Source organism: Microcaecilia unicolor, chromosome 11 (genome assembly GCF_901765095.1).
Source record: "Microcaecilia unicolor chromosome 11, aMicUni1.1, whole genome shotgun sequence".
Lineage (NCBI taxonomy): Eukaryota > Metazoa > Chordata > Amphibia > Gymnophiona > Siphonopidae > Microcaecilia > Microcaecilia unicolor.
In genome coordinates, this window is record NC_044041.1 from 90,068,563 (window position 1) to 90,086,785 (window position 18,223).

General features: G+C 45.2%; 1 protein-coding gene and 1 non-coding gene across 3 annotated transcripts in view; both read right to left on the reverse strand.

Annotated features, from left to right (window-relative positions):
• SSBP4 (single stranded DNA binding protein 4) overlaps window positions 1-18,223 on the reverse strand; it is a 547,729-nt gene that overhangs the window by 452,691 nt on the left and 76,815 nt on the right. The window lies entirely within an intron of this gene.
• On the reverse strand, window positions 46-227 carry LOC115481257. The gene has a single exon (XR_003943920.1). It is a non-coding gene; the product is annotated as a U2 spliceosomal RNA (small nuclear RNA).

Here is an 18,223-nt window from a genome sequence, read left to right on the forward strand (position 1 = left end):
TGTTACAGAACACATTGGAACATGTATTTATTGAAATATCATGTTTATTTGAACAGCATTTCCTGGAGGTACTGCAATACCAGATTGATGTGTGGAGTGGATGAAGCAAGTTCCTATTTCATCTCCCTGTTCCAAAAATCAATTTAATATATGGTCCCTAGATAAGGGGCGCGTATCAGATATTAAGCTGATCAGAACTATTCAGGCCCCACAAGTGTGTAAAATAAAAAAACATTTTAATTTACAGATGTCATCTACCATATGAATACACAATCAGGAATACATGCAGTGCACAGTTTGGGCAGCTTTTTAACCTCGAAAGCCAATGAAACACCTTGCTCAGGGTCACTCAACTTGATATAAAAAAATATTACAATGTGATACATTATATAATACATGATATACTTGTACATAATTCACATGTACAGTGCTTTTCCTTTCATTTTTCTCTGAGGATTACCTCACACTTATGCCCGGGAAGGTGACAGCTGTGGCACAGTCAAGTATGTGTGTGGCTAGGCTTGAGGTTAGAGGCAGCTGTTTGAAATTGGAATGGTGGCATCAGTGGTGGCATTGGTGGTTGTGGCCATGGTGCTGCTGTCCCTCTGACAGTACAGGCAGCTCCAGAAAATTGCCAACGTAATGTGGTGGCAGTAGTGCATCGTGCAGGATGCTTGGACCTAGCCGGAGCAGTGGTGTGATGTAACTAGCCTGCTCTGTTCACCACCACAAAGTGTTGTGCATTTGGTTACATGGTGGCATGCATACAGGGAACTATGATCCTTACTCTCTTAACAACTTTAAATAACTAATCAATTTACTAATACTAAGATACATAAATCAGTCCAGCAGTGAGATGGGGGCTATCCAGTCTTTTGCACCGAGTGCCACATGAATGATTATCTCCCAGCTTGTGAGAGGTTGTATGTGTGCACTTGATGCAATGAGCTCCTAGCTCACAGGGGATGAGTGTGATTTCTGGATACTTGAGTAGCAGACTTGGAGGAGCTGAGGAAGAGAAAGAGGAATATAGATAAGACATTTAGGAACATAGAGAAGTCCCACTTCAAGTCTGGCAGCCTCTGTGCTGCCATGGAGGAGAAAGGTCACCTGAATGGAAAGCATCACCATGGTGAGGCAGGAAGTGATTCTGTAGCCAGCACCTACCCTCCAGGGAATGCAATACCCTCTCAAGCTGTGAGGATTGCTTCCTAACTTGCCTACCTGATGGGAAAGTGCAGACCTCACACATTACCTAGAAAAGATTTTAGGCAGCACTGAGGAGAAGCAGAGGGGCTCATTTTCAAAGCACTTAGACTTACAAAGTTCCATACGTTATTATGTAACTTTTTAAGTCTAAGAGCTTTGAAAATATGCCTCAGAATGTCCTGTTGCATGTGTGCATACCAATGACACAGAAAAGTATGTGGGGGGAGGGGGGGGGGGTGGGGGGGGGGGGGGGGGAGGTTCTGGAAGTGAAAGTTTGGGAATCCAGAACTTCTAAGGTAGTATTCTCAGAAATGCTCTTGTTCCCTATGTCAGGACTCAGGTACAGCTCCAGAGTCTTAATGCGTCAGATGATAGTACACAAAGAGGGATTTAGGTTTTGTTAGCAACTAAGCAACATTCAGGGGAAGATGGGGGCTGTTCCAAAAAGATGGGCTCCACTTTAACTGGCCTATTTTTGAATCAGGGTGTCCTTAAAATATAGTACACTATTACACAAAAGAACTACCCATCCAAGTTTCCAGTTTGATTTACAGATGGGGTCTTAGATGCCTATTATAAACTGGAAATCTGTCTCATTTTCTCTGAGTACACTTTCACAGAACAGCAAATCTTTAAAAAAAAAAAAAAGAATACAGGCCCTAACACTTTGTAGTAATCACTCTTCATGGAATTGGTAACGTTACCAGTAAGTCATTAATTTTTAAAGTATTTACACTACACAGGCTCCCTATATACTCAGAAGCGGCACTCATAACATTCATAAGCTCTTAAGAGGAGGATGTAGGGGGGGGAAGAGGAAAAGGCAACCTTAATGTCCATTAAAATTGCTGGGGGTGGGGAGGAAGTATGGTGAATTATTGGGCCAAATAAAAATGAATCTCCCTCCCCCAATCAAGGAAAATGATCAAGTCGTGCAGGAGGAGCAGCCAAATGACATCACTTAGACAGAAACCGGTTGGCTCACATTGGCTATGATGTCACAATTGACAACTCGTGTTTTAAAAGAGCAGTGATGTCATAGGTGAAGCTTTCATGGCTGTTTCTCAGCGGAGAGAAATTGTTGTGGAACTTGTTAAAGAATTTAACAAGCGCAGCAGAAAAGTAACAGCTTTAAGTGATCCAAGGTGACACAAATGCTACTAATCATTCTCTGGTTCTGCACATCCAGTTGCCCGACACATCAACCTTCATTTTATAAGTCACTCCGTATCAAATCCCCAGGAGATTTTTTTTTTTACAATTGGAAAACCAATGTCGCTAGTAAACAGAGAAAAGCGTTAACAAAATAATACTTAAAAGCCAACATTTGCCAAAAAATAAAGAGACCTGAAAAATGTATCCATTCATACAAGAAAGGTATTTCATAGTTACAATGAATTCCCTCTGTTGGAAAAGCCATTTATCTTTGCAGAGGTGTGCATGTTTTTGACACCTGGCCAATTAACTATAAACTCCGATATTAACAGCAGTTAATGAAGTGTGATAATAGCTCATACTTGACTAATTAACTTTTTTATGCAAATAAGTGACTCTCTATTACTGAGGCGACACATTGTGGAAGTGGCTTGTAGTGCTGTGAGGGAGCAGAGGAACAGCGACACGTGGTTCCAGCTTCCTTTTTCATGTTATCGGTGCAGAATGCAGAACTTAAGTAAACTGGTGCCCTTCAGTATCAGTTTTTCAAGAGCATAGCAGAAATTCACAGAATTTGTTCATTAACATTTTCCCCATTCTAGCAGATGCTCAGAAACCCCTGGAATTTTCTTTTTAATGGCTTCTCTTCTTGCACCCCCTTAAATGCTTCCAAATAACTCATGAAACTTGGCAAAATCCCAAGCTGAGTATTTCTGCGCTTTATGAACAATACATCCTGCTGCTTTGACCCTCATAGAGAAGCCATAATGCCCAAAGAGACAATATTTTAAAGCTCACTAATCCACCCGTTATTCCACACCAGCCTGGAGGGAAGATTACCTATGCTAATAAAGGGAAGAGTTTGGCACTATAATCAAACCATTCTTTTACCATCAGAAAGTATGGCAAGATTTGGGCTACAATGCCTGGCACTTGGGTACAGTAAAATTCCTGGCCAGGCCCAGTGTAGGTTTCCAACAATACCAAGTAGCAGATTATCTGAAGCTTGTGCTGCACTGTGGAGAAAGAGTTTTGCATTTACTAAGACCTGGCCTGCTTACACCAGCATTTCCTGACGCAAAACTGGCCAAAGAGTGGTTCTCCTGCCCGCTGAAGACATTCCTCACCACCGATATGGACTCAGACATGTATAATTTCCTAACTCACTCTCTGGTAGGATCCCACATGGAAACATGGGCATCTTCTGCACAGTCCTTCAAAGTAACACTAGCCAAAGGCCAAGGAAATGGCCCAATACCCAGTGTTGAAGAGCGTCCATCAGAGATTACTGCAAGACAAAACTGTGTGCCCCAGACCCATTGCCTCCTCAAAGCTACTTATCATTCCCAAGCTTCAATATAGATTGTACAATATTTGACACAAAGACTCAGTTGCCAGTCTCCTTATCTGGTACAGCCCCTGGCAAAGCCACCTGGAGCATAAACTCTGTTATTTAAAGTGAACTGATGCAAACTCAGTTGGGGGATAGGGGGGGGAGAGAAGAGATAGCCCAATGTGGAGAGCAGGTGGACACAGCCTACACTGAATCCTCCTATAGAGCAAGGTAAATGCATTGACATCTGTCTGGCCTTTCTGCTGCCTTAAGATTAGCAATGTGAAAGAGGGACTGCGAAATGAACTGCCTGGCCACTGGCACACACTGCAAACCAGGGAATGAGCACAGCTCTTTTCACAGGACACCGGGAAGAGGCGGCTGGATTTTTAAGTGTTATAGAAGTCTGTCAAGAAGGGTACATTTAAAAAGCCATTTCAGTGGGAATAACAGAATAAAAATTAGGGTTTTGGAAACTGCCCATCTCCGTCTTCCAACTATGACCCCTTTTGTTTTCAAGCTTCTCTCCTTGTGGAAAATATGCCAGCTATTTTACTGGTGTGTTATTCAAACGTTCCCCTGTGTCAGGACTTTGTCTAGAAGAAAGAACTGCAGATTCCCCACTAGTTAATGTCAGATACATGAGTAAAACAGAGCAGAAACATGGAGTGGGTAGTGCAGAACACTAACCACATCTGTCTCTGTGTTATGATGACATGGGAAATTACACTCCCATTGCATACACAATTAGACTGTGAAATAATATAAAATGACTGTCAAAATTGCTTTGCTGTACTAACAGCAGTGTCCTCCGAGGAAGAACCAGACAGCTCAGTGGCAGCATCCTGTGTCGACATGTGCAAAGAACTAGGTTTGATTCCCAGGCCCAGCTTGAGCTGGAGGATGCTGCAGAGACAGCACTCAAGGGCCCTGGGAGGGAGGTCCAGCACTTACACTACAGTGACATCTTGTGGTAAGTTCAGGAAAGCACTGATACTGGGTTCCATGGCTTGTCAAGTTGGAAGAAGAAATAAAATGCAGAAACGCCTGGGTAGCTGGAAGTGAAAGCTCATGGTTGACTCCCCCTGAGCTGGAAACCCGTAGGAAAGAGAAAGATAATGACCAAAAAATAACAATTAGGTCAATATTCAAAGTGATTTAAATGGGTAGAAGAGGCTCCTACCCTGTTAAATCACGCTTGCAGGCCAGCCACCAATATTCAGTGGCCTTGTAACCAATGCCGCTGATATTGGCACAAGCGCGATCTCAAATCCGGCAGGAAAGGGGCATTCTGGCGCGGAGTCAGAGAGAATCTGGGAGTCATACAGGTGCCAGAAATTTTCAGTGCTGGCATCTGCAAAGCTAAGCAACCAAACAGGACTGCATAAAAGTCTGTCCTAACTTTGATTGCTTAGCTATGAGGGTGCCAGCACTGAATACCAGCCAGCACCTGCATAGTTTCCAGGTAGCAAACTGCTTCTCTCATCCCTGCTTCCCTTGCTTTTACCCCCCCCCCCCCCCCCCAAAAAAAAAAAAAAAAAAAAAAAAAGTTCAGATCTCACACCTGGAACCCCCAACATGACATTCCCCCCCTTGCAATATTCCAATCCACCATCCAGACTATCCCCAACATGACAAGTTCCCCCCCCCCCCCACAAGTTTTGATCCTCCTCTTGACCCCCACCACATCTCACTAGGCCCTCCAGACCTACCTGACCATTCCCAGTGGTCCAGTGGGTCATTGGGACAGGAACAAACCCACTTGCTCCTACCCCTAGCTGTAAAATGGTGGCCATGACCTCAACTGGTAGTCTCGTGGCACTGCCAACCCTTGTGCTAGTATGAACCCAGCATTTTTTAAGCGCTGATCACTGCCGGTTAAATTAGACTGTCATTGAATACCCAGGTCTATCCAGACGTGTGATGGCCACCACCTCTTGTGTGGGTCCCAGCTGAATATCTGCCAGGTCTCACATAAGAGGATTTCAGGTCCCCCTGATTCTGGTTCCCTCTTCTAGACCCCCACAACATGAAAAGCCACCCTCTATGTCTCAGTAGGCCCTCCCCTTGGGCCTACCTGACCAATCCTGATGGTTCAGTGGGTCATCAGGTTAGGAGCGAACCCCACTCTCTCCTGCTCCGGCTGCTCCAGCTGTGAAATGGTGGCTGCAACCTGTAGCAATAGGTCTCATGGTGCTACCACAGGAGTGTCCAACTCTGGTCCTTAAAGGCCGCAACCCAGTTGAGTTTTCAGGATTTCCACAATGAATATGCATAAGCTCTACCTACTGTACCTAAATATATAAGCCACCTGTAAGCTTGAACGCTACTGAAGTGGTGTACATTCAGATACAGCAGGTATTTTTCTATTCCCTCCAGGAATAGAAAAAGAACACAGGTATAGTGGGATTTGAACCTGAGTCCCTTGGTTTAAAGTTCACTATACTAATCATTAGTCTGCCCCGCTGATCCACAGGAATGTCTGTGTAGTCAGGCTTTTAAAAATGCTGCCAGACAGACGTCCTTGTCCCTGCTTTTATTGCCATTCATATTCTGGATGTTCCAGTTTGCAAAATGGCTGTTCACGCTGGACGTCCTCAGCACACGTACATCTATTTCATGTATTTTGAAACAGGAAATCCTGTCGTATTTTCTATTAGAAAATACATGTGAGATGGACGTCTGTTTTGGATGTTATGAGTTGCACATCTCTATTCTGATTTGGACATCCTTTTGAAAATGCCCCTCCGCGTTTTCTGCAGAAAATTCAACCAGATTTTTAGGCCACGCCGTTCATTTGCCTAGATTTAAGGGGGAAGTTATCAAAGTGGGCTACCATTAAGATGTGTTATTTTACTTTTAATCCCCATGATTAGTAACTAGCTCTCATTGTATAAAACGGGAATGATGCTTTATTAGCGCAAGTTTATGGTAAAAAAAACATGATACCGGTAGCTCATGTTGATAACTTTAATTTACTTAAAATATTTACAGGCCGCACAATCCAAAAGTGCTTGGTGGTTCACAGAAAATACATTCATAATAACAAAAACAAACTTGACCAGGACAGAAACAGAATAGTATACAATCATGAAATTTCAACTAAGGGCTCCTTTTACTAAAACTGTGCTAGCGATTTCCGGCGTGGCAATTGAGAGGAAACCCATAAGAACTGAACAGGCTTCCTCTCATTTGCCACGTAGGACTCACTAGTGCGTTTTAGTAAAAGACGTCCTAAATGATAGTCTACATAGCCTTAGCATAACATCCTATTATTCAAGTATTAAATGCCTGTCGAAATAGCAAGGTTTTTAATTCCCTTTTGAACAGATCACACATTTTTCATTGCCCGCAGGCTCAGTGGCAAACTGTTTCAAAGCTTAGGCCCAATCACTTTAAAAACTCACAAAGTCTCAAATTCTGCCAGTATGTTAGAACAGAATCTGCAGACGTGGGGCCTGTTTTAAAACACGTCTAGGGATGGACATGTATGTTCTGGTTACATGCAGTGGGAGCATCCAATTTACAAGAGTCAGTGTCTAAAATATCGATGGAGTCTACGTGGCAATATAATATTTTTTTCTGCGTTAAGCATTTTTTAAAACCTACATGTCTCTGATTCATCCAACTGACACAGTGCCTGACAATTACAAAAAAACATTGGGAGATCAAGGGGGCAACCAGCCCTAATTCCTCCAGTGGAGTACTGTACAGAATGAATACAGTACAGTCTTGAATATCCAACCTTCGCTAATCCAACCATCCAGCATCCCCTGGTGCCGTTAAGAAGTGCACAGGTTCTCTTCCTGTTTTCCAGCTTCACAAGCTGCTGGTTAGTGTTAATAAAGAATACTATATTTAAATACAGATACCTTCTGCCTGTTCTGTATGCATAAAGTACATTTCCATGCAGTTTTGAAGGGGCTACCATTGTTTCCATATTATCCGACTTTTCACTTATCCAAAAATGGCTCGGATAATCGAGACTGTACTGTATCTTTCTCTAACCTAGATGTCCCCAAGAGCAGGTGTAAATCCTGATGTTTATGTTTCCGGACTTGCACATGCAAGTCCCTTTCTGAAATAAGGAATGTACGCACATCTTTCCACCCACTCCTAGTTCTGTCCAACGGCCCTTTCCATATGCACATCTTCACATTTTGAACGTGTATAACTGATTTTCTAAACTGGCACTAAGATGTCGAATTGTTGAATTGTCAGTTTCTGTGCATCCAAACCACAGGACTTCTAAAACAACCACAGTAGTATATTTAGGGAGGAGTATCTTTGGTCTGTACATCTCCTCGAGTGATTAATTACATGTAGGAAAATTAGAGACAACTAGATTAATACACAAACATGAGTAATTCAGAGCAGGGCCTTTCTTCCTTTAGCACGTGTATTCCCTGTGGAGCCTGTAAAGGAGGCAAAAACTCCTGAAGCTCCTTTCCAAGCCTCCCCAGGGGCAAGAGGGCAGCTGAGGTCATAACACCTGAAAGCAGCTCTCATTTGCAAAGAAATGTCACAGTCAGTTTCCAGCTTGACTCTCCCTCTGAGCAGTACAGCATGACAGGGTCACTCTGAGATCCTCCAGCATCCTCACTAGCCTCAGATGGAAATTCCAAACACAGCCCCTACCGGGAAGCAGAAAAGTACTTCCCAGGAATGCTACTTGGGCTGACACAGTAAATGTCTCTCCCCTCCCCCCCCCCCCCCACCCCGGGCTGAATCATTTTAACTCCTTAATAAATCTGTCCAGCCAGTGTGGACAGTGGAATTTTTCCTGTTTCTTCAGTGCTACAGTTACACAGTTGTGAGGCTGTGAACAGTGTATGAACCTCTCTAATATATTACCTATGGCAAATCAGTGTCTGCTCTCACTTTGGGGTAACAAGGATAGGCAGATCAGAAACTTTTTCAACCTCATCTAAATAGCTGAAAGGTTTATGTGCTGGGAATCACCAAACTGACCAGCTCTGGAGGTGCTGCAGAAGTCACTTTCATAGCCCCTAGCAGGGGAACAACCTCAGCCATACTCAAGGGTGATCCCTACTGCTCAGGACATAGGACTTGCCATATAGTGGGCTTTGGAAGGGGGCTCCACTCTGTGACTCCGGTCTAGAATTGTCAGTAGATGGCCTAGGAGAGGGGTTCCCAAACTTGTCCTGGGGAACCTCAGATAGTCAGGTTTTCAGGATATCCACAATGAATATGCATACCAAGGAGGCAGTATATGCAAATTGATCTCATGAGTATTCATTGTGGATATTCTAAAAATTTGACTGGCTGCAGTTCTCCCAGAATAGGTTTAGGATTCACTGATCTAGGAAGTAGGGTTACAGAATAATTGCAGTGGTTCTTAACCCCAATCCTTAGGTCACACCCTGTCTAATTTTCAGGATATCCATGATGCTTATGCATGAGGTAGATACGCATGGAAGCAGTTGTCCTGCAAATTTCTGAGACAGATTCATTTTGGTTATTTCTGAAACCAGAGTGGCTGGGTGTGGCCTGGGGACTAGTTGAGAGCCACTGGAATACTAGGAAAACCCCTGGGCAGCAGCCATGAAACATGACCTGTTTTTCCCCAGCTCAATAGAGGCCGGTTCCAATTGAGTTGGAAGCCCAAAAGGAGTAGAACAAACCTGCCAGGCAAAAGATACACAGAAATACACAAACAGAGAAAAAAGAAAGTGGAAAAGCTTATCAGAAAAAAAATTTAAAAATACAGACTGATAGATGTGCTCAGGTAGATGGGCAGACAGATGCAAAGACACAGCAAGTTATACAGTAATACCTCGATTTTGTTGACTTAGATTATCGTCGGTTTTGGGTTTCGTCAATTTTTTCCGCTAAAAATTTGTCTCGGATTTCTTTGGCGTGCCCAAGTGACCTCGCTGCTAATTTTGCGACAACAAAGGGCGACCCACGCGTTCTCCTGCTCAGTGATTCATATGGAAATAATTGCCTCGGCTGGATTATCGACGAAAACCGAGGTATCACTGTAGGTACATTCACTTCATGAAACATAACTATAAAAAACAACAGAGCAAAAAGGCACAGAAACCTAGAAAACAAACACAGGTGCACAGAGAGAGGGAAAGAAGGAGAACAGGAGAAAGTCCTGTCACTTGAGGCTTCACACAGTGTGCCAGGTGGGCGGTTTTACCGCCCAACTGGGCGGTTTTCCGCGACCCGCCGCGGGAAATTTTTGCCCGTGGCGGGTTGCGGTTTTTTTGGGCTGCTTTTGGGTCGTTTGGGCGGTTTTTTGGGCGGCTTTTTGCCTTTTTTTCGGCCGCGGGGGGCGGGGGTAGTGACTTTTTGGGCGGGGTTAGTGACGTTTTGGGCGGGCCGATGACGTGGGAGGCGGGGCCGATGACGGGGAGGCGGGGCCGATGACGTGGGAGGCGGGGCCGATGACGGGGAGGCGGGGGCTGGTGACGGGGGAGGCGGGGCCGGTGACAGGGGAGGCGGGGCCGGTGACGGCGGGGGTGGGGGTGATGACGCGGGGGTGGGGGTGTCAGGGGCGGGGTTTGTGTTTGGGCAGGTTTTGGGCTGTTTTTTGGGCTGGATTGGGCGAGAAAAAAATTTTCCACCTGGCAACCCTGGCTTCACAGGACAAGGGCCAGGAAAAAAAAAAGATATAGACAGAGCACATATGGGGGTAATTCTATACAGGTCACCTAAAGTATGTGCATTCTATAATGGTAATTACACATGTAAGTGCTGTTAATTTACACGTTAAACTTAGGCCCGCCCACTTATACCATGTCAAAGGCTGGCGTAAATGCTTGTGCGGAGCTGACAGTACGCCACTGATGCACCTGTGCCCCTCCCATGCCCACACACCCCTAGCAGTTACAGCTAAAGGCATTACATGCTAAGGTAAGGTGCATGACTGTGAACTAGCACTCATTAATTCCAATTATTAGTAGCTAGAGCCAATTACCACCTAATTTATCAATTAAGTTCCATGTGTAACTGGTAATATTCTATAACTTGTGTGCAAAACTTTTCATTCTAAGGGCAAAATGTACATGCAAGATTACTGAGGGGGTCCTTTACAAAGGCGCACTGAAAAATGGCTTGCGGTAGTGTAGGTGTGGGTTATGGGCGCCCGCCGATCCATTTTTCAGCGCGCCTGTAAAAAAGGCCTTTTTAAAATGTTTGCTGAACATGGTGGACGTGTGGCAAAATCAAAACTGCCACGTGTCCATTCAGCCATTGACCTAGTGGTAAAATCTCACACGGTAACCGGGCGGTAATGACCTACGTGTGCCAAATGCCGCTTGGCGCGATACATGTGTCCGAAAATAAAAATTATTTTTTGGCCGCGCGTATCGGACCCACGCCAAAAATGAAATTACCGCAAGAGCCACAGCTGGGCAGTAACTCCATTTTGGCGTGTGTTGGGTGCATGTGCAGCCTTACGCCGCTGACTGAGGGGGAATAACCCATTCACAAACATGAGGTCCCAGACCCAAACAGGAACTGTGGCTAGCAAGTCTCAATAATTCTGGACCATGTCCCGAATCCAGCTTCCCAGTTATCACTCAGTAGTATATATTTGTGAAAGGGTGGTGGGAGAACGATTTCACAGATCCTTTTTTCTGCCCCCCACCCCCGAGTACAAAGATCATTGCCCCCCCCCCCCTTCTTCCTACCTTGAATCTGCTTCAACTTGAAACAGATTTAAAAAAAACATTCAAGCAAGTTTCATTTTGGCTCACCTGACTTTGAAAGGGTGCACATCACTTTAAGACAGACATCAGTAAGAGTTAATCTAAAGATGAGGGCTGGAATCGGTTGTGAGCAGTGAACACCCCCACCAGTTCTCAGATAGTTTCGAGGATCCCCTGCCATTTCTGTTAAAATGATCTGGTACAAAGTGCCCTTATCTGCTATTGAAAAAAAAAAAAGCAGTAAACCGGAATTAATTTTCCAGTGGATGTTCATTAGCAGCTGAGGATTTCAAGCTAAGTAGGAAACCTTGAAGGCAGGCCATGGTTATTGTACGGAAATATACAGTGTGCTGGCCATAGGTCCTAAATCAGCTGGCATTCTGCTTCCTTTTTGTTTTTACGGACAATGTAGCAGTGTGTAATGTTAAAGAAAGGACTATGTGGATGGAGAAGCTGAAAAATTTGTTGAAATACAGCAGCACAGAGGGTCTACAAATTTAAGCTGTCATTTAATCCCAGGTGAAGAGGACAGGCCGAGCCACTCCTAGTTTTGCCCCTTTGCATTCAGAGATTCTAGTTCTTTACAAAAAATAGTTTATGCAGTTACAAAGTACATGACAAGATAATATCAGGAAATTCTAACCGAGGAGACATTAGACATAATATATATATATATATATATATATATATATAAGAAGAAATAAAGAAATAAGGAGAAAATGAAAACAACAAATAAAAAAACGTCTTCATGTTGTTTAAATGATTCCCCTATAAGTGAGGGTGGTTGACTAGAGAGAGGGAGTCTCACTCCAAAAGCAGCAACAAACAGTTATAACAAAGGGGAGAAGTTATTAAGGTGCAGAATAAGTGAGCTCTTACCACACCTTGATTTACCACAGGTTGACGACTTCTGTGGTAAAGAACTAATGTTGCTTACAAGCCACATCACACGCAGCATTAGCCCTTCAGCCGGGAGCATCAGGCTGTCAAGCTGTGGCCCGAAACCCCCAGGCCACATCTTAAAGGTGCCACAGTGCTGTCTCCATCTCCAAGCACATCCCTCCTTGGACAGCACCTGCACACACACACCTAATCTGACCTCCACCCCCATCACAATCCCTCTCGATCACGACTCCCCCAGATCAGATCTCCACCATGGGCCTACTAGCCCATATCTGGTGGCATAGAGGGTCTCTGGGCAGGATTGAACCCTAGTCACTCCTACCCTTGTTGGCATGCTCCCTTAATCCCTCTCCCGCCCCCCCCCCCCAGGTGGCATCCACACAACTTCCTGATCAGAACACTCTCACCACAACTGCCCAAATCACAATGCCCCAATCATTACTCTCCACAAGCACCCCTGGTCATACCTTCACTCCTCAAAGGCCCCATCCCCTCTCCTGGGGGCCTACCGGACTGTATCTAGTGATATAGTGGGTTCCTGTGCAGGAGTGATCCCTAGTCTCACCTACCCTTGCTGGTGCTGCATCTCAAAATGACACCCCTAGTGGCAGTACCACAAGACTACTGCTAGAGGCGCTATTTTGAGAGTGGCGCCTGCAAGAGCAGGAACGACTGGGGTTTGCTCCTGTCCAGGGACCCACTATATTAATACATAGAGTCTGGTAGGCCCCAGGTGTGGGGGCGGGTCCTTTGTGGGAGTAAAACCAGGGGTGCTTGTGATCAGAGGATTGTGATGGGGGGATTCAAGATCATGGCATTGTGATCGGGGTAGTTTTGGTAGGGTGGTCTAATTGGATAGATGTGTGGATGCTGGGGGGGGGGGGTGATTGGGGGAGTATGCAGGTGCTGCTCGGGGGTTAGGGGATAACACTGTGGTCAATTCAAGATGGAGCCCAGAAGCACTGGACCGTATTGCTACCGCCGGCAACTTAAGGCAAGTTGAAGGACTTGGAAGACTTGGCGGCAGGGGCGTAGCCAGACACCCAATTTTGGGTGGGCCTGGGCTCAAGATGGGTAGGCAGAACTCCACCCAGTCCCACAAGTGATTTGGTTTCGCCCTCTCTCGTCTGCATGCCATATGGTCTCTGAAACATCTCCCCTCCCCCACATTCATTTTAAGCCTTCCCTCTGATGCAACTTCCTGTTTCTGCATAGGCAGGAATACATCAAAGAGAAGGCTGTGGGGCCAGTGCGAGCCATATGTATCAGTTGCTGCTCGCTGCTGTTTACAAGGTATGCAGGAGGGGCAGTTGTTGGAAGTTTTCGGCTGGTGGGGCTTGGGAATCCCTGCTAGCCACATCATAGGTGTGCTGCTACTGGGTGGGCTTGCCCAAAGTGCCACCCAGCCCACCCTTGACTACGCCACTGCTTGGCGAGAGAGTGCAAGATACTGGAACGGGGGGGGGGGGGGTGAGCAGAGAGAGATTGAGAGATGCCAGATTGGGGGAACTGAATAGAGAGAGAGAGAGAGAGAGAGAAGAAAAGATGACCAGACTATGGGAAGTGGGGCAGAGGGGAGATGCAGAGCAGAGAGTATGAGAGATGACCCGACCGGGGTGGGGGTGGAGAGGAAATGATGCCGAAACCTGCAGGGAAAGAGGAAGGGGGAGAGATATTGAACTCGAGGGAGGGAGGAGAGATGCTGAACCTGGGGCAGAGAGCAGGTATGAGGGAAGAATAAGGGATAGATGCTGGTCCTTAGGAGGATAGGAGGAAAGGAAATGAGAGGGAGACATGCTGGCTCTGGAGGGGGGGGGCAGTGGTGCGAGAGAATTTGCCCAAAATCAGGGAGAAGCTGGAAGTTGGGAGGGGGATAGGGACACAGAGGGGCAATGCTCAACATGGGGAGGGGATAGGGAGTCCAAGAAAGAGCATGAAAGAAATGACAATCTGCCGTAGGGATTTGGTCTTCAAATCTTTAAATCTCCAGCAAAATGATGGTAAATCTCCAGCCTTGGGATGAGCCACCCTTGGCATCTCTGCTCCCCTCCATCAGCAGAAGGAGACATGTTAATAAGATGTCATCTCATGCTGTTGTGGGACCAGTCTCACGATGAGCTGAAAAATCTCACAGCTCTTATCTTGAGACTGGTCTTTTTATTAATGCAACCATAACAAATACAGTAAGTATGAATCATAGCTTGCACATCAGCAATTACAAAAAGAAAGTTACTGAAAAATGTAGTTCCAAAACATAGTATAATTTACTAATAACTGGACAATTATGGTTTGTTGGTTGTTTTCTCTACCCCGCTCCCCCCCCCCCCCCCCACTACCATACCCAAACCTTACCTCCCCTCAAAGAAAGTTACTAAAAAATGTGGTTCCATAACACAGTATAAGTTACTAATAACTGGGCAATTATGTTTTGTTGGTTGTTTTCTCCCTCCGCCCCCATACCCAAATCTTACCTCCCCTCCCTTACCCCCTCAAAAAAACAAATGAACCCCTCTGGGTGGTTTGTATGAGATGACATTTTATTAAGGCGTCTTCTGCTGCCAACAGAGGGGGTGGTGGCTTGTTGGTGCTGTGAAGAGTAGGAGGAAGAGAAGGTGGTAGAACTGAGGTGTGTCAGGGGGTGGAGCTAGTAAGCAGAGTGGGTGGGGCTGGGTAGAGCAGGGTGGGGCTGGAGGCGTGTCATTAAATCTCCCTCTAAAAATTAAGCCCCCTTGGCAGCTCTGTAAATGGCAGCCCTAAAGAGAATATCTGGGTAGCAGAAAAGCTACAAATGGAATGAAGGCTATTGCTCAAAGGGCCTGGTTCACATGTTGACCAGGAGGTTACTGCTCATTTGTTTTAATCCTTGGGCTACTCAACAGCAATCACAGAGCATGGAAAAGACAGCATTTGGACAAGGGCTTTCCAGCTTCCCCCAGATTGGCCAAGGCACCTAAATCCTAGGACCTACCACAGCACACACATCCTAGGCCCACTCATCACTGTTCTGCACCTCAGTACCAGGCAGAAGCAACCTCGCTGCCTCTACCACCTGAATATTCCAGCCAAGAACCACCCATCACACTGTTCAGCTTGCAAATGGCACCCTGGACAGCCAGAATCTTCTGCTCCAAGCAGCTTACCTGGAGCTACTGGCCTCATTGTGGGTTAGAGAGCCAGACAGCTCTCAGCCAGATCACAGTGAATATGGGACTGCAGGACATGCAATTTAAGGTCATCCATAGGGCATACATTAAAAAAAAACCCGGAAGATGCAACATTAGACTTATTATCTGGACACATTTTATTGATTCTGATAAATTTTATTTGTGCGTTTTATTGTATCAATATTTTATTTATTGAAATGATTGTGTAAGTACATTTTGTAATCTACCTAAAATTTTAGATAGCATGGAAAACAAATTATTTAAATAAATAAAGGCACAAAGCTAGTCACAATCTGGACACAAGCTTTAGAGACCCTCAATGCAAGGCCCAGGGGCCAGTGGTAGGCTCTGGAGAACTCTGGGGCAGCCCTCATCATCATTCTGGCTTTTTGTTTTCTGCTATGCTCTGTCTCTCTATCCAAGCTCACAGCAGAAAGGGGGATAAGGATGGGAAGAAAAGCCGCATGCGTGACGTATGAGGCATTTTTCTGTAGACAAAGCAAATGTGTTTGGAAATGCCCACCTCCTTGAGGATATCCCCAATGAAAAGTCTGAAGACAGGCTGTTGGGGTGGATGTCACATTGACACACACTAATCAGCGATGTTGAGGCCTCGCATGGGAAGATACTTGGTGGCTTTCCTTCAGCTCATTTGGATCCCAAGTGGCTCCCACTTAAAAATTAGGGAAGACTACTGCCTTAGAGGGACTTGTGAGGGAATTATAGTCTGCTGATACTACTCTAATGAACCAGAACACTCCTAGAGTGAAATGGTTTATCTAACCACCTCCACCTACCCTCCTCTTTTCCTTCCCGTTCACATTAATTGATTTGATTTGCTTACTTTATTTATTTTTTGTCTATTAGATTGTAAGCTCTTTGAGCAGGGACTGTTTTTCTTCTATGTTTGTGCAGCGCTATAGAAATGCTAAATAGTAGTAGTAGTAGTATCTAAATCGTAATACTGCTAATAACAAAACGGTATTTTAAAATTCTGGATATGTGTGTGAATGTGGAGACACCTCCTCTCAGTTGTTGGAAACACATGACACATGAAATGTAAGATTTTAAGTGCAAGACTCATGAGCTTAAATATAGCTTGGGGTAGCACCTATATAAATATAACCCAGAGTGGCTTCTATATAAACATAACCCAGGGCAGATCCTAAATAAGCAAACGTAGCAGCAGTACGTGACCCAAAATCCTAAACAGTAAGGTGGAACAGAAGAGGCTGTTTCTCTGAGGTTTACTGTGAGAGGTGGATGAGATTGAAGATGGAATGTTATATGGATAATTGGCAGTGGCAGCCCTATCATTAGGCCACATGAGGTTGGGGCCTCAGGCGGCATGCTCCAGTAGTGGCACTCTCCCCTCCCTCCTCAATACTTTACCTTATTTGTTTCTTTTCCAAAAGGTGGCAATGACAGCGATTCCCACTGGCTGCCCTGCCGCTGGCACCAGCCTCTTTTCTCACTGTGGCCTGCCTCTTGATGTAGCTTCTGCTTCCTGTTTCCTCAGAGGCGGGATGCAGTAGGGAAGAGGGCGGTGCCAGCAGCAGGGCAGTCTATGAGAATCACTGCTGCTGTCGCCTTTTGAAAAAAAAAACAAACATAAGGTTAACGCAGGGAAGGGGGGGAGATGCTAGACTGGGTGCAGGGACGGGCGGCACTCATCCCTGCCTTGGGCAGCAGATTGCCTTGGGCCACCCCTGATAATTGGTATATAAAGTATGAATGAGTATGGGGGGGGGGGTCTAAAGGGATGCAGAAGAGTGGGGTGGGGGTTATATTTATTACTGGTTTGCACAATTGTCATTATGTTGAGCCTGTGATGTTTTTTAGACTTTACCCCTCGTCTGCATCCCTAATAAAAACAAAAATAATAATTTTTTAAAAACACAAATCTAGGTGCAGGAAAGCCAGTGATTTTCAAATTGCATGTGAGAACACTACAACCCACTGTTCTAAGTGCAGCCACCATCTCTAGTAAAATCCACAAACAAACCCGCTTATTTCTTTTTATCCATCTACCTCCTACAGGTCATTTGCATCCTGCACTGATTCTAAGCAAGAGCTGAACTGTACAGCAGAGAGCTCTCAGCGGTTACAGCAAGCACCTACATGAATTGTGATTCATCAGCACAATCATCACAGACTTAATTCATCCCACAATTAGGGCTTATAAAAATGACATTCAATAGATATTGGACACATCCTACATTTGAAAAACTGTGTCTAAGAGACCTAGTTAGTGTCTCTGAAATAAAAAAAAATAAAAAAAAAGTACACCAGCCCCTGGTATCACATTCCTCCTCCAGCCAAACATATTGGCTCAGTTAATACGTTATAACAACTGCAGACCACATTATCCCTCCCTGGATACGCAGAGCTGTGCTACTGACATGGTCCTCTTTAAAATGTAGTCAAAACAAAATGAAGTAGAGGTTGACCCAATGACAAACCAACGCAGGAAGTGTTGCTTAGGAAACTTTTATTGAAGGAACCAGACAACTGACCCGACACAGGCAGTGTTTTGGCGATACAATCACCTAACTCAGGGGTCACCAAAATTCTTTGCAAGCCAAGATTGCTCTAGCGGCTGGTACAAAAAAAAAAGAGGGGTGAGCATAGCAACAGTATCAAGGCAATAGGATGCCAACAGAACACAAACTCTGCCTCGATTTACCCATACTTCAGTCACCACATTGCTTCATTCTAACGGGATTACCATACATCCTCTTTTTGAGGACACGGCTAGGAAACCGGGCGGGTTTTGC